Source organism: Rhinolophus sinicus, linkage group LG12, assembly GCF_036562045.2.
Source record: "Rhinolophus sinicus isolate RSC01 linkage group LG12, ASM3656204v1, whole genome shotgun sequence".
Classification (NCBI taxonomy): Eukaryota; Metazoa; Chordata; class Mammalia; order Chiroptera; family Rhinolophidae; genus Rhinolophus; species Rhinolophus sinicus.
Window position 1 is genome coordinate 10129088 of NC_133761.1, and position 20279 is coordinate 10149366.

General features: G+C 38.1%; 1 long non-coding RNA gene across 2 annotated transcripts in view; it reads left to right on the forward strand.

The window, feature by feature from the left end:
- The first annotated feature begins 279 nt into the window (after positions 1-279).
- The window catches only part of LOC141567833 (uncharacterized), a 31393-nt gene continuing 11393 nt past the window's right edge, over positions 280-20279 (forward strand). For both annotated transcript variants that reach the window (XR_012490695.1, XR_012490696.1), the window contains exons 1-3: positions 280-880; positions 2167-2285; positions 2398-2478. This is a non-coding gene — a long non-coding RNA (uncharacterized LOC141567833). The remainder of the gene's footprint in view (positions 881-2166; positions 2286-2397; positions 2479-20279) is intronic.

The following is a 20279-nucleotide window of genomic DNA, read 5'->3' on the forward strand; positions in this document are numbered from 1 at the left end:
TGGGGATGATGATAGCGGGGTCGGCTATGCAGGTGTGGGAGCAGGGGGTGGATGGGAACTTCCTCCTTTCCTGCTGTGAATTTGACTGTGAACCTAAACCTGACCGACAACATAAAATCTTTTAAGAAATAAAATAAAATGAAAAGGCTACGTGAGGAGTTCTGTTTTCAAAATGGTGTGATTCCCCTTTCCAGGTTTGTCTCAGGCTATTGACCCTACGCATTTGTCTGCTTTTGCTGATGAAGGCTCAGCCCTCTTTGTTTTGCGAAAGGAAGTGTCCCCTGGAGAGCCCTATCCACACGTCTCCTTCTCCTCTGGAAACAGAAAGCTAAGAGTCAGTGTGGGGGACTCGGCCAAGCTGTGGACCTTGAACTCTCCCAGTTGACTGGTCAACGGGCTTTGGGGAAGGCACTTTAATCGACTAAGCCTCAGATTCCTCAGCTGAAAAATGGTGTTACTGGTGACAATTGTATGTCATTATTTATTTATCGTCTGACTATTGTGCTTTGAACAGGTCTCCCCAAATGGGAACAATGTTGATTTTATTCAGCAGCATGTCCACAGGGCTGGCGATGATGATGTAAGATGAATGGGTGATAAATACACAAAGGAATGGTAACGCCTGGGCTGCAGGCAGGTTGTGAAGCCTGAGGGACCCAGGGCAGGAGAAGCGTGGGACACATGCTGGGTGCCCCCAGCCCCGGACCCTGGGAATTTGTCTTTTCACCTAAAGCAACCCTGGGCTGCCATCGGGAGAATCGTTTGGGCAGTTCACAGCAAGAGACATCTAGACAAAGAGAGACTTCAGGAACCGAACTGACCTAGAGAAACGAGAGGAAGGAGACACCTGCTCCATTTTTCTTCAACAACATTTACAAAAGTAGGTCTCTGTCTCTCCTAATTGTACATCGGGGAAAAGCAGTATCAATTTCAATGTAACACATCTCAGCTAAGGGATAGGCTATTTCTATCCCAGGTCTAACGTTACTATTCCCAAGAAGCCTCAAACCTACTGATTCAATTATTCAAAGTAAATTTCTGAAGTTGAGAGAGGCTTTCTTTTAGACCCCATTATCATTTTTCTTGAAGGCAGAGTGAGAAATAGAATGAGCAGCAGTGGGCTGGAGGGAAAGCGTCACATCTTGTTCTGACTGTGCACAAGCTGTGTGTACTTTGGACAGATAGAGCGTAGCTCGTCTCTGAGCCTCAACTTCCGGATTTACAAAATCTGGAGACTAGTTTCCCCAGTGATGTTCCAGGGCACATTTTTAGAGAAAATATTAAGATGCAATTTTATACTTGGAAAACCAAAAAAATACAGTTGACCCTCAAACAATGTGGGTTTGAACTGTGCGGGTCCATTTATACGTGGATTCTTAAAAAATAAATGTGCACAGTACTGTAAATGTATATCCTATTTTTTATGATGTTCTTAATAACATTTCTTTTCTCTAGCTTACTTTATTATAAGAATACAGTATATAATACATATGATATACAAAATATGTGAATTGACTTTCTATGTAATTGGCTAGGCTTCCAGTCAACAGTAGATTAATAGTAAAGTTTCGGGGGAGCCAAAAGTTATACACCAATTTTCAACTGTGCTGGGGGTCAGCATCCCTAACCCCTATGTTGTTCAAGGGTCCACTGTAGTCATCATTTTAAAATAAGAAATTATAAAACAAACAAACAAAAATAGACTCAGACATAGCCAACAAACTAACCGCTGCCAGATGAGAGGGAGGTTGGGGGGATGGGTGAGAGAGGTGAAAGAATTAGGAAGTACAAATCAGTAGTCACAAAATATTCACGGGAATGTGAATACAGTATGGGGGATATAGTCAATAATGTTGTAAAAATTATGTAGGGTGCCAGATGGGTACTAGACTTATTGGGGGGATCACTTCATAAATTATATAAATGCCTAACCACTGTGCTGTACATCTGAAACTAATGTAAAATAATATTGAATGTCAAGTATAATTAAAATACACACATATATAGTCACGGGATATAAAATACAGCATAGGGGATATAACAAGGTATTGTCATAGCTATGTACTGTGTCAGAGGGTAGTAGACTTGTTGGGATTATCACTTTGTGAGGGGTATAAATGTCTAATCATTATGTTTTGTTCACCTGATACTAACAATAAAAAAAAGAAAATAGCAAGCTATATCTTGATTGGTGGAGGAACATGGAAAACACAGTGATTATAAATGGAGCTTGTTTCAGTCATGACTTCTGCTCCACTCCTAAGGAAATATATCAACATTTTGAGGTAGGTGTGTGTGTGAGTGTTGTGTGTGAGTGTGAGTGACTTTTATTGTTTATCACATTATAGACTAACTGTTAAAGAAACACTGATTAAATGATTCCTTTATTATTTTCAGAACTCAATCTACAGGATCCCATTTGAAATGACAAAGATTGTGATCAGAAAATCAAGTATTGACCTCTGTCATATGTGCAAGGTAGTGTGCATAGGACTTCAAAACTTTACGCTTGCGTCTCAGTAGTCACTAAATAAACTGACAGAGAGTATCTCAATTACACTCTGCAGCATTTCTCTCCTGGGGTTTTCAGGACAGTGAATGTTATTATTTATTAACTCACAAGTCAATTCCCAGGTAATAAGATAGTGCTTTTCATCATAAAGGCCCAAATTAATGGACCAGTAATGGGATAACTTCAGTTTAAAGTTATCATCAGGGAACTGGAAATTTATAATTCAATGAACTCAGTATCAACTTTCTTACATATGGGGAGAAAATTGATACTTATTGACTTCCTAAATGTACCATTTTTCTTCGGATTTAATATTTTAAATATCTCACATTACTGACACATAGTAAGTGTTCAATAATTTTACTTATGATGTAAATTTCCAAGGTGAGGGTTTTACTTATAGAATTTCTTAAACATTTTGACAACTTGGAATATCTCAGGGAACTATTGCTTCATAAAACCAATTTTCTGAAATAATGTGCTAATTCAACTCTCCAGACATAACCACTCTTAACACGAAGTCCAATTCTTTCTAATCTTTTTGCTAGCATTCTTCCGTAGTGTAGATCATGCGGTACACGTGATTTTCACTTCCTTTTTTCCTGTAATGCTATGTCATGAACATAGTTTTATCATGGGTCAGATTTTTATAGACATCAGTTAATTACAATTTAGTTGTATTTCCGGCATCAATGTTGGTGCAAAATGTAACCAACACAATCCTAAATTAGTAACGGAGACTAGTAAAGACTGTGACTAACCTGGAAATAATGTACTTGTGTGGTTCACAATAAAAATTTTAAAGGAACTGACCAGAGATGATGGATGTCTGGAGACAGGAGGAAAGCTTTCATGCAGAAAAGGAACTGAAAGGCATAGGATGGAGGCAGCCCGGGCCAGGATTGAAGCATGCACACACATCCTGAATAAGAAATGATCATGCTGAGGGACTGTCACTTCTGTTAAGAGATTAACCTGACTGGTTAATATAAGATATCACAAAGACTGAAGGGTGAGACCCAGTTCCGGAGAATTCTGCAGAAGAAAGCAACGCTTCTTATTATGTAGCTAGATGTGGATTATGGAAATGAGACTTATAATAAAAAGATTTCTGTTTCCAAATATAGCGAGCTGTCTTCGCTGATCCGCAACAAATCCCTTATTCGTGGAAATGGCTTTCTCCTGGAAAAGACAACTAAAAGCCAGTCTTAGTTCAGGTTGCCAAAGCAGGATACCATAGACTGGGTGGCTTACACGACAGACATTTCTTTTCTCACTGTTATGGAAATCCAAGGTTAAGAAGTCCGCATATGTGGTGTCTGGTGAGAGCCTGTTTTAGGATTCCTCAATGGCTGTGTTCTCACTGCATCCTTGACCTAATTCCCTTTCAAAGGCTCCACCTCACCTCCTAGTGCCATCACATTGAGGATTAGGGTTTCAACCTATGAATTTGCGGGGAACACAAAAGCTGAGTCCTTCACAAAGCTACTCTGATGGAAGCTGCATAAACCCATAAGTGGGTAATAATAAGTGAGCAATAACAAGTACTAACATTTTTAGAGTAATTTACTAATCCCATTTACATGCCTTATCTGATTTCATCTGCTCAACCCAACTGTGAACGTTAGGTATCATTACCTTAATAGTATAAATAAAAAATTAAGACTCAAAGAGCTTGAGTGATTTGCCCAAAGTCACAGAGTTAATTAGTGAGTGATCTGGGATTTACACCCAGACGTTTCATTTTATGTTCTTTGTGCTACAGCATACTTCTTCTTCAATATTAGACATTGTGATGATAAAAACAGAGGGATTAGTATCTTTAATTTGTTATTTGTTCATTCTTAATATTTTTTTATTTGGATTTATGTTGTAGTCAATTGAAATATCAATTCAGGTCACTCTTTTTTGCAAGAAAAATACACCAGTGGCCTAGCTCTATGTTGTCTGAGAACATCTGAGAGTATTAGCACACATGAAAGATAACTGGGATAGGTGGAAAGATTTTGGGTCAAAACCTTCTTCCTTTAAAATCCTTCAGCTGTCACTCCTTACATTCTAACTTTTGAAATACTGAAGTTTAAGCCAGACGGGTTTGTGTTCTTTTGTTGGTAACCTGTTTGTTTGTTTGTTTGTTTGTTTGTTTGTTTTCCCTTAACTGAGTACTTGTCAAAGTTTCCTATATCCTGGTCCATCATAAATTTTGCTGGAACATGTTTTGTCAGTTCTTTCTCACTGATTTCATCAGAGAAGCAAGAACCCTTTTCTAATCTAATTTCTTATCAGGACTAAAAGTATATATATTTTGATGCCTATGTTGTAATTACTCTGAATTTTTCTTATAAACACGTGTTATGTTGAGGTCATGTCTCCTTCCTCTCTACATCTATCATTTCTGCTGCAAGTATTCTCATTTTATACTTTTGCTTAGCATTCCAGAAAAACGTCTCAGTTCATTTCTTTATCGGACAACATTCATTAAGTGTTATTCTGTGCATCTCATTGTTGGAAGTGTCCGGGATACGAGAGTGAACAACAGAAACAAAAACCTTTGTCTTTGTGGCGCTTACAACATAAAATAGAGTATTTTAGAGAGCGATCAATAATTGAAGCAGGCAAGTGGATGCCAGGAGTGTGGCAGGTTTCACTTGTAAAAAGATGGGAAAGCTTTATCTTACTAAGAAGGAAACATTTGAGTAAAGACCTGAGGTAGGTCAGAGAGTTAGACGAATGAATATCTAAGAGAAGAGCAGACCAGGCAGAACAAGTAGCGAATACAATGCCCTGACCACTCATGTGTTCAAGGTAGAGCAGAGACCAGTGTGTCTGGTGCTAGAGTGAACGAAGGTAGGCGATGAGGCGGGCACGCTAATCTAAAGTCAGATCATGTGAGGCCATCTAGGTAATAGTAAGAATCTTGGCATTTGTTCTAAACAAATAAACCAGTAAAGAGTTTTGAGCAAAGGAGTAGCATGAGCTGATTTCTTTTCAATAGCATTGCTCTACCTTCTGGAAATAGGGCAAAGGACAGAAGAGACCTCAGTGAGAAGGCTGTGTCCATGGTACTGATGTAAGATGATGGTGATTTGAACCAGAATGACAGGGGAAGAAGTGGTGATACATGGTTAGACACGTCATGTCTCTCAAAGGTAAAGCCAATGATGCTTTCAGATAGATTGGATGTGAGAACATATATCTTTGTACTGGGCAGCTGGAAGGACAGAGATCAATTTTTACATAGTGAAAATTCTAGAAGTAGGGAAAGGAGATCAGAAACACAATTTAAAGCATGCTATTCATGTCATTTTGTTTTTCAATTGGGCTTCTTTCACTCAAGATTTTATCTGTAAGATTCATACATGTTAACAAATGTGGCCATAGCTGATTTCTTGTCATCGATCTATAGCAAGGGTTGGCAAACTGTTTCTGTAAAGAGAAGATAGTTAACATTTTTGCCTTTGCAAAAAAGATGGTCTACTGAAACAACTCAACTCTGTCATAGCACGAAAGGAGCCATTACAAATATACATAAGAATGAGCATGTATTTGTATTTAAAACAAAATGTATTTGCAAAAAGGGTGATGGGCCAGATTTGGCCCATGGACTGTAATTTGCTCACCCCCTCATCTACAGTATCCTATTGAGTGAGTGCACCATAATTTGTTTATCCATTCTATTACTGACAAGCACTTGAGTTGTTTCATCTTGGGGCTATTACAAATAATACTCCTAAGAACCTTCTTGATTATGTCTTTTGGTTCTCAAGTACTCACACATTTATCTGGCATATATAAAGAGAAGAAATTGCACGGTCATAAGGCATGCTGATCTTCAATTTTGATGATGTTATACTGTTTTCCAAAGTGATTCTAATAATTCAACTTCCACCATCTGGGTAGGAGAGTTCTGTTATTCCACAGCCTTATCACCAATTCACTTTTGACAGTCTTTTAATTTCAGTATTCTGGTGAGTGTTTAGTGGTACTTCATCTTTGGTTTTAGTTTGCTCCACAAATGAGGATGAAATCTTTCAGATGGTTTTGTCCACAAATGTCTCTTTTCATACAGGGCTGGTTGAAGGACGTACCTGTTCTTATAGGAATGTCTCTTGTCTTGTTATATTGTAAAGTTTATTACAAATTCTGGTTGTATGTTGCAATGACATTTACCCAGATATTTACTCTTTTTTTATGTTCTTTATTCATTCTTGCATTTCTGAGCTTCCAGATGGCATACATTTCTTCTGCATTAAAGAACTGGTTTTAGTGTTTTTATTAGTACAGTTCAGCTTGTGATGAATTCCCTTACCTTTTCTTTGTTTGAAAGTGTTTTAATTCACATTAATTCTTAAAGGAATTATTTTTCTTTGTATAGCGTTTTAGGTTGGCTATCATTTTATTTTAAGCGCCTTAAAGATGTTGTTCTTTTCTTTTGTCTTCTGGTTTCTATAGATAAATCAGCTGTCTTATCACTGTTTATCTGAAGGTAGTGTGCCTTCCCTACTTCCCCTTTGTTTTTATTGTTGTTCTTGGTTCTCAGCAGTTTTTTGTTTGTTTGTTTTTTTAATGGTGTTCCTAGACATGTTTTTTTCTTTATGTTCATCCTGCATGGGATTTATAGGACTTCTGGAATCTGTGGCTAATATAATTTATTTTGTCATTTTTGGGGAATTCTTCTTGCTTTTTGCCTTTTCCCTCTTTCCTTTCCTTCTGGATCTCCAGTGTAAAACTTTCTTTTTAGATTCTTTATGTATGTCACACATTTGCCTGTATTGTCATTCTTTTGTCTTTACATACTTTATTCTGGATATTTTATTTGGATTTATCTTTCAGTTAACTAATTCTACTTTTGGCTTTGTCTAATATGCTCCTTAACACATAATATATAAATTAATATTCTTAGCTATTATATATTTTTTTTCCTTTCTAGAACTTAATTTGATTCCTTTATAGTTTCCACATTTCTGTCAAATTGTCAATCCTCTCTTTTACTTGATGCAGTTATTTGTTTGCTTTAATCTATGTCTTATAGTTGTGGATCACCTCTGGATCCAATTTTCTTGTTCTTCTTGATTTTATATCATATTATCTTGCATGTGAATTTTTTTTTTTTAATTTTCAAAATATTTCTCCACTTTTTCCCCCAGATTTTCTTAGCAGGACGTCAGCCTGAACTACATAGTCAGCCATTCAAGAAGCAGAATTTCTGACTCTTCCTTTTTCTGTTTCCAGTAATTCTTTTAATTGTGCCATCGCATTTATTTTTTTGGCTTTCTCACCATATTTTACAACATACATCTGTATATTCATCTCATTCTAATATCTTTTATCTCAGCCTGTCTTTTCTTATTATGGTGGCCTCCTTCTATTTCAGAAAGACATGTTTTCTTACATTCTCCTGAAAATACCAAACTGGTATCTGAAATTTTCATAAGTTTGTTATTCTTCTGACTTTTCAGGACAAAGTTCCCTTTCTTGTATCTTGCAATTTTCCTCAAAAGTTATTCAAATTGCTTTCTGTTTACTTGCTATTTGAGGAGATCTTGGCAGGCTTATTGACAGAGTTTGTAGATCAAAATAATTCTGCTTTCTGTCAGCTGCAGGTCTGGTCAGGTCTTAGACTGGCCCTATACCTGGATGGGAGCTTGATGTGCATGACTCTTAGGCCAATTCTTACTAGGTTTTCCTTGAGTAGGAAATTTTAATTAGGTTAAAAGATAATTTATTTGAACACATAAAATGCAGAATAAGAAACATTATAAAACCCAATATATGCACTCCATCATAGTGCTTCCTGTTTTTGCCTTTCTCTTCCCACTCATAATACCACTTAGAGTATTATACCTCCAGTATGGAGAACTACAGCTTGTTTAAGAGTGTGTGTTTAAGGTAGCCCAACTTTGACCATTTTATCAACCTTTCTGAATATCATATTTCTTATTAGTAAAATGAGGATCATAATAGGATTTCTCTTGTAAGAGTATGAATTGAAATGATACAGGTAAACATAATAGCACAGTTGCTGGTACTTAGAATTAAATAAACATTAGCTACTGTGATTATTAATAGACATAAGCAGTAGGACTGGCGTTATGCTTGTTAATTTGTTGCCTCTTGCTTCCCCCTCTACCTGAACCTGCTGGATTTAGATAGAAATGGCTCGATGAGATTGTTGGGATCTGGGGAGTGAACCAGTTTGCTGACTCTTTGAAAGGCAATACCCACACGACAAATAGAATGATACCTAGTTTTCTGATAGGCGTAGTTTCAAATGCTTGCTAAGGGCTGGATAACAGAAGAAGCCAAAAGTAGTCTCAAATGCCAGTAGGTGTATAACATGTGGTAAAAATGAGTGCAATAGGCCAAGTGTCATTAAAAGGAACTGTGGCAAATCTGAGAATGCATGCTTAGTATTTTATAGGCTGCCATACTTCAGCCCCAGTTAATTGATACTATGTGAAAATGGGGGTTGAGTGATTTCTGCAGAAGGTAGCCAACTGGGATTTGTGAGTAAAACCACATTTTATATTTATGTGAATTCATTTTTCGAAATATCCAGGAGATCAAATATTCTGTATGGGCTGTTTGTGGCTCATAGTGTACTGTTTTGCGATCTCTGACTTAAGCCCACTATCTTGTCACTAGCATCCCATGACCTGGCTCCAGAAATCCTCTCCAAGGTTGTTTTCCTCCTCTTCTTGATTTTAACTTTATACTCTAATAGGAAAATGCTTCCAAGTATCCTCTGACTACAGCCTTGTAAGCCCTAGTCTGTTACCCTATTAGAGTTTTTATATCATTCTGGGCATATAACCACTTGCAACGCAGTTTTAAAACCTGTGTGGGAATTATTGTTGTCCCCATTCATCTAAAGGCTTCTAGAAGCTGAAGACCATGTCTTAACCACCTAGAGCTCCTGACACATAGTAGGCCCTCAGATGACACTTGTTAAAGTTAATTGAATATTTAGAAATGAATATGGTAATTATTATGATTCATCTTTGCAGAAGGTAAAATGGGTCACAGAAGGCATGAGCACAGAACACTTATTCATTAGTTTCTTTACTCATCCTTTCGGGAATCTAAAGAAACAGAGACAGGTAAGACCTCACAGGCAAAATATGCTTGAGGAACTTCCTATAATATTCAAATAGCAAAGGCAAAATTAGTATAAATAATAGTAACCATATTATTTATTTTAAGTGGTTATGAAACCAAGTTCTTTGCTAAGCAGTTTACAGGAACTATTTTCAATCTTCCTGCCATCTGTCCCAGGCAAATATTATTACTGTGTCCATTTATCAGATGACAAAATTGAGGATCAGAGAAACTGTGCACAATAACAGAGCTAGAAACAGATGGATCCATCCTCCACACCCATGTTTGACTCTCCTTCACTTCTTTATGCCACCACACCAGTGCCAAGTGACATCAGCAACCTATGGATGATTTTTTGTCCTGACAAATTTGAAACTCAGAGAGAATTCCCATTTCTTTGTGACCCTCTCTTGACAGTTTTGAAGAGGTAATGAACTAGAACAGGATCAGAGCCACCCTGGATAAAAATGGCTGCATTTCGTTGCTCTGATTGGGCCTGTAAGTATTCTTTGGTCCACGGATCCTTTTAGAAAAAGAGGCACTCTAAGTAGCAGAGAGGTTTTTGAGAAACCACCTCTCCCTGCCTGTGAACAGAGGATAAAGCAAGGGCCTTGGAGTCATATATTCTTGAGCTCAAATCCCCACTCCTCCTTTTTATGAACTGATTATATTCTTTCAGGCTTATGTTCCTTCTACATAACATAGAACTAATAATGCCCTGCTGGACTCACAGGTTTGTGATGAAAATCAAATGACAAAATGTGTGAGAAAGAGCTTTTGAAATTTTAGAGCATGATGCACATATGAAGAGTGGTTATTACTTTGCAGAAATGACATTCCCTGAGTCATGTGAAATGTGGAGACTTGGGGCAGGGGTTAGGTGTACACTGTGTCTAGTGGTCCTGCTTTTATAACAGCTCAGTGGTTTAAGTAACCAGCAAACCAATGGAAATCAATTATCATCCATTATCACTGGACACATGCCATATATTGGTGTGGACATTCACTTTTCCAGGGACCTATAATCACACCTTATAACAAGCAATAAATATTTTGCAGCATTCAAATAAAATGCCGATCAATGAGCAATGAAAAGCAAGCAGGTAATAGCAAAAATAGATACTGGATGAAAACACACACCGTTATGGGGATAGATGGAAGAGATTCAGTGTGCTTTTTTATTAATACTTATATAGCACTTACCCAAACTCATCTTTATAAGAACCTCAAGCCAAGTAGACACAATTTCCATCATACTTACACGCCTACAATAGAGAGGACATTCCCACTCAACTGACAAATGATGTCAAGAAAAAGAGGCAAGGATTTCTCTTTCCAGCCCCAGGCTTTCTGGGTACCAAACTCAGACCTTCTGATTTAAAGCTATCTTTTACATGAAAATCTGTTTTACAAAACAAAATCAATCTCTCTGACTCCTTCCACAATCCTTTTACCAGCAAATAAACAACTCCTTTGTTATCAATTTATTCATCATAGATTTACTCTGAAGAAAGTGCCTTGGGGCAGCGGGACTCTGGCACTGAATGAGCAGGTGTGATTTCCATAGCATTTAATAGCATGAGAAAACCTGTCTCACCATGGATCCTTTTATTGACTATTAATTAATGACTAGTCGATGCTTCGGTGCAGTAAAGAAGCTGGTAGGTAAGTGAGAGACATGCCAGTAGGTGAAAGCATATGCTCATTAAGAAGGCGATTTGAAACATTTAAAATGTGAATAAAAATGATCATAACAATAACTGATATTTATGGAAGAGTTACTCTATATCAGGCATCATACTAAGCACTTACATATATCGTTTGATTCTCACAACAAACTGTGAGGTGAAACAACATTGGTATCTCAATTTTACAGATGAGGAAACTGAGGCAGAGAGCGTTTAAGTAAATTCCCAAAGCCTCACAGCTGCAGAGGTGGGAAACCTACTCAATCTAATTTGAAAGGAACGAGTCATTGTGCAAATGTCCCCTGGTGTTGTTGGCCTTTGCTTGACGTGGGGACAGCAAAATAAAGAAAACCTCTTCCCCAGCTTCCAAGAACCACTTTCTACCTAAGTTACTTTTCCTCAGTTTGCCTATCTTATTCTACTTCCTTCATCACAAGCTCACCTTTCCACTCTCTGACCAGCTTCTACTTCCTGGGACAGGAATTGACCTTTGTTTATTTATTTATTTATTTATTTTTAATTTTTTTAAATTTTTAATTTATTATTTTTTTTTTATCTTGTTCTACTTCCTGCATCAGACATTCACTTTTCCACTCACTGACCCTGTACTGATTCCTGGGTCCTTAGCTCACCTCTCTTAACTGACCTTGATGTGCTTCTTAGTTCCCCTAACTAGAATGTATGTATACATGTTTGGACCTAGAAAACAAAGAAGCCAGAACATAAACTATTACCTTCATAGTTCTTGCCTTGAAAGCAATACCAAGAATGAAATCTCTTTATCCTAAAAGTGACAGAGCACTGGAGAAAGTAGCATTTAGGCGGAGAACACAGAAGACTTTTAGAGACTGCTTCTCTCTGAAGATAAGAAAGGGGTATTACAGCTATGAATTCAGATCTTGCTGCTGTCACAATGCAAGTAATTTAGCCTAGAAGCAGTAAATCTAAAATAAGCCCCTGGGCCATTTTGTTTTCTTTTTTTAATGAAATCACCTCTCCCTGCCTGTGAATAGAGCATGTTTTAAAAATTAGAATATGTTTTGAACTGAAGATTTCTATACATGAGCCTTTGGTTATGAATGAATGGAAGAGAGAGAGAGAGAGAAGAGAGACAGAGAGAGAGACAGAGAGAGACAGAGAGAGAGAGAGAGAGAGAGACAGAGAGAGAGAAAGAGAGAGAGAGGAAGAGAGAGAGAGAAAAGGAAAGAAGTTAGTCGCTTGAAGCTTCTGTGTATTATTTCTCTGAATTTAAGACAAACATGCAATACAACAGTGATGCAAGCAGCAAGAATAATGTTTTGCTATTAAAAAAATCATGGGAATCAGGTCAGCATAAAACATTATAAGCTGTTAGTGAACATTCTTAACTACCCACTACTGTGTAGGTTACTGAGGCGTGAGAACAGAAAGACTTAGGTCAGGCTCTTTCACATTGGGGCTCAGATTTTTGGGCCTCACCTGTAAATGAAAAGTACAAACCTCTCAGCATCTCTCCCAGTAAAACAAATAAGAATAGCTAACATTTACTGAGCGCTGCCTGGGTACCAGGCCCTGTGCTAAGATTTTAACATGTGTCACCTGAGGCCTCAAAGGCAATCCAGGACGTATGTTTTTTAAATGTATTTGTGTGTTTTTTTACCTACTCAATGATGCAATATTTTTAATGAGCTGTTGTTTAAAACTGGGGGAATTTCACCATTTTTCCCATTTCTGGCTTCTCTTTAAAAATAATGACCAAGCTCAAGAGCAAATGCCTACATTAGTTTTGATGTGGGCTCCCCAGTTGGCTGCAGGCCCCACTCTGCCCTATTGCCTGGCACTCACTCCATTTTGCCCACATACATGATCAGCTTGGCCCTGCAGTCATTTTCTTTTGTCTTTTTTTTTTTTTTTTTTAGTTAATGAAAGAACAGGTGTTTTATTTTTTCTTTATTTATTTTTGTAGAATTTAAGCTTATTTTTTAATTAATTTCAGGTGTAAAACAATGTAATAGTTAGACATTTACACCCCTCACAAAGTGATAACACCCATCCCCCAATCTATTGCCCCTCTGACATCACATACATCTATTACAATTCCGTTCTCTCTACTCCCTATGCTGTACTCCATATCCTGTGACTATCTATATTAAATTATAGTTGACATACAATATTATTCAGCTTCAGCTTCAGGTGTACAGTGCAGTGGTAAGACATCTACACCATTCCTGAAGTGGTCTGCCTAATAAGATAAGTGCCCATCTGACACCCTACAAAATCTTTACAACATTATTGATATATATTCCCCAAACTATCTTTTGTATCCCCATGGCGGTATTGTAGTCACCAATTTGTGATTTCTAATCTCCTCACCTTCTCCCTCATCCCCACCCCCCTCCTTTCTAGCAACCATCAGTTTTTCCTCTATATCCCTGAGACTGTTTCTGATTAGTTTGCTCATTTATTCTGTTCTTTAGATTCCACATATAAGTGAGATCATAAGGTATTTCTCTTTCGCCGTCTGACTTATTTCACTTAGCATAATGTTCTCTAGGTCCATTCATATCATTGCAAATGGTAAGATTTCATTCTTCTTTATAGCCGAGTAATACTCCATTGCATAAATGTACCACAGTTTCTTAACCCAGTCGTCTATCGATGGTTCTGCAGACTTTTGAATTTGCCACACCTGCATCACATCTTCATTCTTGTAAAAGCTCTAAGAAGTAAGTATTGCCTTTTCATAGCAGCAGATGAGTAAAACTGAGTTTTAAAAGAGGTTGTTTAATACACACCAATTAACTTTCTTCACTTTTTATCTGCAGAATTTGGTTGGGTTCCACTGCAGAGGGGAAGACCTGTTCTTGAAATTTTAATTAAATTCAGCTGAAAATAGAGGCTCTCTGGTGAAACTTTTATTCCGAGAGCCATGAAGTGCCATCCAAAGGGAATTCAAATGCAAAAACAAACCCATTCACATCCATGCCTGCTTGAAGGTAGCTGAGCCAAGTCGTTACCTCATTGCAACCCAAGAGCCTATCAAAGTGAGCATGTTTCAAGAATTAGAATCTGTTTTGAACTGGCACAGGATCATTGTCTAAAGACTTGAATGTCTGAAGCAAAACTAGATGGAGGGAACACACTTAGGATATAAGTGGTAAATTATTTACGGGCCTTTAGAAAAAGGTCAGCGTTTTTACTCAGTTCTACCAGCACCCTCTGAGGAATGCAACACTGCTCTTCCAGATGTTTCTTCCTTAGGATGCCTGCTCTTTATCAGCATCTCTGTCTCCATGGTAATAGGCTCATCCCCCACCCCGACCCCAACCTGCACCATCCATTGCAAACTTTAGCAGGAGGAAGCGCCCTCTGGGGGACCATGCACCATAGCTCCAGGACATAAACAAGTCCATGGGTGGTTGCCATGGCAGGTCTTCAACCACAATATAATTACCCCAAGGTGCACCGGCGATGCACTTATGTGCATCCAAACAAGAACAGCTATATTTCAATAAATCACTCCAGCCAGGTGGTCGCCAAGCTAGTGTAGTAAGAAGCTGGGGTTACAAGGCAACCACGGCCATAATTCATTGTTAGAAACAATGGTAGGCCCAGAGTCCATCCCAGGCATTCTGTGCTTCTCCAGTTTTACACAACAAAGCCACACATCTCCATAAAAAGAATGCCAGGCAAATTCAGATGTCCAGGCAGTCAAACCTAGGGACGATGCCTGCTTCTTTTACTTAGCAGTTGTGGGGATTTGGTCAAATCCCATTGTCTTTGAGTGTAGATTTGCTCATTTGTAAAATGCAAGTAACAATATATACCTTCTGAGAGTGTTCCACGTTTTAAAAGGGACGTGTATGTGGATAGCGATCACCATACAAGGTAATTATTATTAATATTATTTTTATAATGAGAGGGACTCTGAGGAGTTCTAGAATGGAAGATAGTCATCAAATACTGTGTTTCCCCGAAAATAAGACCCAGCCGGAACATCAGCTCTAATGTGTCTTTTGGAGCAAAAATTAATATAAGACCCAGTCTTATTTATATAAGACTGGATCTTATGTAATATAATATAAGACCAGGTCTTATTTTAATATAATATAAGACTGAGTCTTATATTAATTTTTGCTCCAAAAGATGCATTAGAGCTGGTGGTCCGACTAGGTCTTATTTTCAGGGAAACACAGTAATTGACAGATAAGATATTACAAATTAAAGGACCCAGTTATCTCTCCTCTCTATACAACCTTGTACACAGGCACACGTGGTTAGTAGCTATTTGCTCTTACAGATAAGCCTTGTAAGGCAGACACTTTGCACGTGTTGTTCCTAGTTTAATTCCTCCATCAGACACTCTGCTGGGGCCTGACGTGTATTCATGTGTCAGCGAATTCGTTCATCATAGATAAGAGCAGCATGTCCAATCAAGGTTCAACATCGTGTTGAGTGAGGAAATGGAACCCAGCTTGGATGAATCCTCTGCAAACCAAATATGTGTCGCCTCCAACATCAAGCTCGTCTTTGTCTTCTTGTCAATCCCTCATCACCAACTGTTCTGCCTTTTCCTGGTCCTGAGATTTAAGCAATCATTGTCTCAGGCAACACACTTCCGAAGTCATTCCCATGTGAACATGTGAAAACCAGTGCTCATAGAAGTGAGGGGACACGTCCAAGGCCACATGGTTAGTTGGTGGTGGGGCTGACTAGTTAGTGTTAGTCTGACCCCCTGCCCTCATCACACTGCACCAAGAAGCCTCTCCTAATAATCTGTGGAATGCATTATTATGACCTTGCACATGTGTAATTGATACTGTCAGTACTAGTCTCGTTTTCAAAAGTCTCAGGTATTTTAGGCCAAGTTCTGAAGAAATTCCACTTGTCATGAAAGTGGTTGCATTCTTTGAACAATACAGTCATCAGAGATCAAGCTGAGATATCAGTTGTGATTTTTCAATCTGCCTTCTCTTCTTGATTGCAGGGGTGACATGTGTAAGCATGTGGACACATTCATTTTAGGGAGCTTCCCTGGTAAGCATGCCCGTGTTTAAGGCAACTTTTGATCTAAACTGCCGCATAACATCTTTGTACAGCAGGTTCTCTAAGAGGGATACAAATATCTTCTTACAAGTTAATCGGGCTCACCTGAAAAATTTTCACATTTTAATTTCATCAAGTTTTTCCTCGTCTTGAGGGGTTCAGAATTGGAGGAATTCTTGGTTCTCACTGTTTTGTAAGATATCTCTTTTGTAAGCAGTCTTCTCCTCTTTGTCAGAGGCTGCACAACTTTCTCCATCCTTCAGGATGGAAATATACCAAGCGATTTCCTCCACACTCTAAGGGAGAATGTGGTTGAAGAGAAAACTAAGGGCAGAATGAGCAAGCGTTTCTATATCTGATGTCTAATTTACAGTTTCCAGTTTGCTTCTGGAGATGGAATATCTTTGTGTAAGTGACCAAGGAAAGGCATACTTTTCTTGAACAGGAAAGTTATCTTCTTGGTATTGAGAAACAACTATATGCTTCATCTATTCTGACTTTTATTTTAAAATTTAGAATAATGGTGTTAGGGCAGTGAAACTACCCTGCATGGTATTATAATAATGGATATATGTCATTACACATTTGTCCAAACCTGCAGTGTGTAATATCAACATTGAACCCCAATGTAAACTGTAGATTTGGATGATACTGGTATAACAATGTAGAGTCATCAATTATAATAAATGTGGGATGTTGATAATAGGGTAGTTTGTGCATATATGGGGTTAGGGGGTGAATGGTAAATCTCTACCTTCTGCTGCATTTTGCTGTGAACTTAAAACTGCTTAAAAAATAGTGTATTAAAATATAGTAGCAAAATTGATATAAAAATTTCTTCCTGGAATGTAATCAATAATGTAAAGATTTTGTAGGGTATCTGATGGACACTTGTCTCGTTAGGGAGACCACTTAAGAGATGGTGTAGATGCCTGATCACTGCACTGTACACCTGAAGCTGAAGCTGAACAGTAATGAATGTCAACTATAATTATATATATATATATATATATATATATATATATATATATATATATATGAAGCAGAGTACAGCATTAGGAATAGAGACAGTGGAAATGTAATGGCTGTATGTGATGTCAGAGGGGTAGTAGATGGGGGGAGGGGGTTGACACAGTGTGAGGGATATAAATGATAAACATCTAACTATTACTTTGTTTTGTGCACCTGAAACTAATAAAAAAATATATAAAAATAAAAATTTCTTCCCTACAGGTACATAAATTATACACCAAATATAATCTCTGCTTTTACTATCCTGTGCTTCCTTAGAGCCATTTTTTGTTTCATTCATAACCCTGTTCTTAGATTCTGTACAAAAATCTGGCCGCTATGATTTGTGTGTGTGTGTGTGTGTGTGTGTGTGTGTGTGTATGTATTAAATATATTTTAGTGGAAGAATTATGTGATTGGGATCTTGTCATCAAATATTTGCTAGTTAGAATTTGTGCTATTTGATGCACAGTTTGCAAGTCTTAGTTGAGATTGTAAAGGTGTGAGACAGGAAGTGTTAGGTTATTATAAATAGCTTTCAAGTTATTTTCAAAACATCTTTATCACTCCTTTGACTATAAACACGTCAGTTACAGATGATTTTTATCAATTCACAAAAGCCATTTTAAGAATCTATAAGCATCGTTTGTTAGTTGCCACAATGAATTATTGTATCGTTTGTCAAATAATAAGCCTGGCTGCTCTTCCATCAATTGCGAAGTCAGCAATGGATTTCCCTCAAGTTATTTTGAATTAGTGAGGTTTAACTATACATCAGTTTTTCCAGGATCTTTGAAGTTTTGATTTAAAAGTCTTTAGCCATAGAGATTTTGTTCTGCTCTTTATCCATTGACACAGAACCTAACATCACATATAGTAAGCATGCATAGTACATATTTATAAACTGCGTAATAAATTCTATGGAAGTGGAATGCTCTTTTGATAGCCTCATCTAACTCAGGCGTTCTCAGTCTCAGCATTGTTTTCCAGTATCTGGGGCTGGATAATTCTTTGGGGTGGGAGACGGTCCTGTGCATTGCAGGGTGGGTAGCAACATCTCTACCCACTACTAACAGTTACACCCCCAAAATGTCTCCAGACATTGCCAAATAGCTCCTGGGGGGAATCTCCCCCAGTTAACAACCATTGATTGGGCTCACAAAGCTCTTCTTTCTTGAAAAACAGAAACTCCATTTTATTTTCCTTGTGCTTAATTTAACTCAAGATATCTCAGCTCTTTAGAGTATGTACTAATGAGTTCAGGGTCAGAAGATTGATTATGAGGTTTAATGCATCCATCCAGCAATCACTTATTGAGTGGCCTGCAATTACATTTCACTCTGTGATGTGCTGAGAGAGACGCCAGAAAACCATGAAAAGCAACCAGTGCCCTCCAGGTGTTTACGATCCTGCACAGTGAGTGGGGGGAAAAGCCAAAACGAATGATGGAGACAGTAAGAAGTGGTCCAGGGTAGGGGTTGAGAAACGCTATGCCTGAGCCTAACATCGAAGGACAGAAAACAAGGTGGTCAGACGGAGGAGATAGGATTGGTCCCTCCTACAATGGAGCAATACCAGGAACAATTATTTATAGTAAAATGTTAATATGCGTTAGGCAGCACACTAAGTATTTATTACACCTTTCCCCCTGTATATGATGTATACGTGTGTGACAGAAGTTGATCTGGCTCTGAAGTCATCAGACTGGCTTAAATCCCTACTTCTCTTAGTTCACCGGATGACTTGCGAAAGACCCTTATCCTCTTTACACATTGATTTCTATGTATAAAATGGGAATCGTTGTATGGCTGGTTGTTTTGAAACCTAAAAGTGGTGACATATGAAAACCAATCTGGTATAGTACCTGCACGTATAACAAGTAGTGATCATCTTTATTCACCTTCTTTTTATTATTATTTTTTAAATACTCATGCACTTAGGTATTGAAAACAGGTCTGTCTCCCTGGGGAGCTGTGCACTCTACAATTTTCCACATTCCTAGAGCGTGGAGCTTGCGCAGAGAGCAGTGGGAGCTCCACGTCAGGGTTGGTGGAAGGCAGAGGACCACATAACTAGGAGTGTGGACTAGTCACAAACAACAGGGGCTATGAATAGCTCTGAGCATCGCTCATATAAAGATTCCCCCATACCCTCCCCCTCAAAAAAAAACAAGGAGAGCGAGAGGAAATGTGGTCTTAGATGGAAGGGAAAAGGTGGACAGGGGCCAAATCACGTAAACCCTTCTAAGCAATGATAAGGGGTTTGAACTGTATCCTGAAACCAATGGGAAACCTCCGAAGGGTTTTAAGCAGAGTGATCTCATGATCAAATGTGTCCTCTGAAAAGATCATCCTGGCTATTTGAAGCTTGGAGAATGGCACTGGGTACAACAACACTGGGGACACTGAGGCCAATGAGGAGACTACGTGATAAAAAATGGTAGCCCGGGCTTGGACATTAACAGAAAGATGAGAGAAGTAAAAGGATTTAAAGATGTTTTTGGTGATAGAATTGATAGCATGTCCTTCCGCTGATAAATGGCAAAACCCGTGTATTTGATTCCAAATTTAACACGTTTTCTTCCGACATTGTAGCTACCTTATTCTCCAACCGAGAAATCTGTAAGTCCCTAGACACTGAGAGCAAGAATATGTATACTCATCTTAAATAGTGGGAACAGACTCAAATTTTATGGTCTTTGGATTTTTTGGCTGAAAATAGTAAATGTCTGTGGAAAGAATAAAATGAATGATATCGGGTCAGTGATGCCATCACAGTACATGAGGGAAAACATGACTGGCTTGGAATGTGGTGTTTACTTCAATGCTCCCCATTAGCGTCTGGCATTTGCCAGATTATCTGTCTCTTCAGGACAAGTTTGAGTAAGTATATATTTTCACAATATGCTGAGATGCTTTCGGTTTGATATGGAGTACACTGCCATC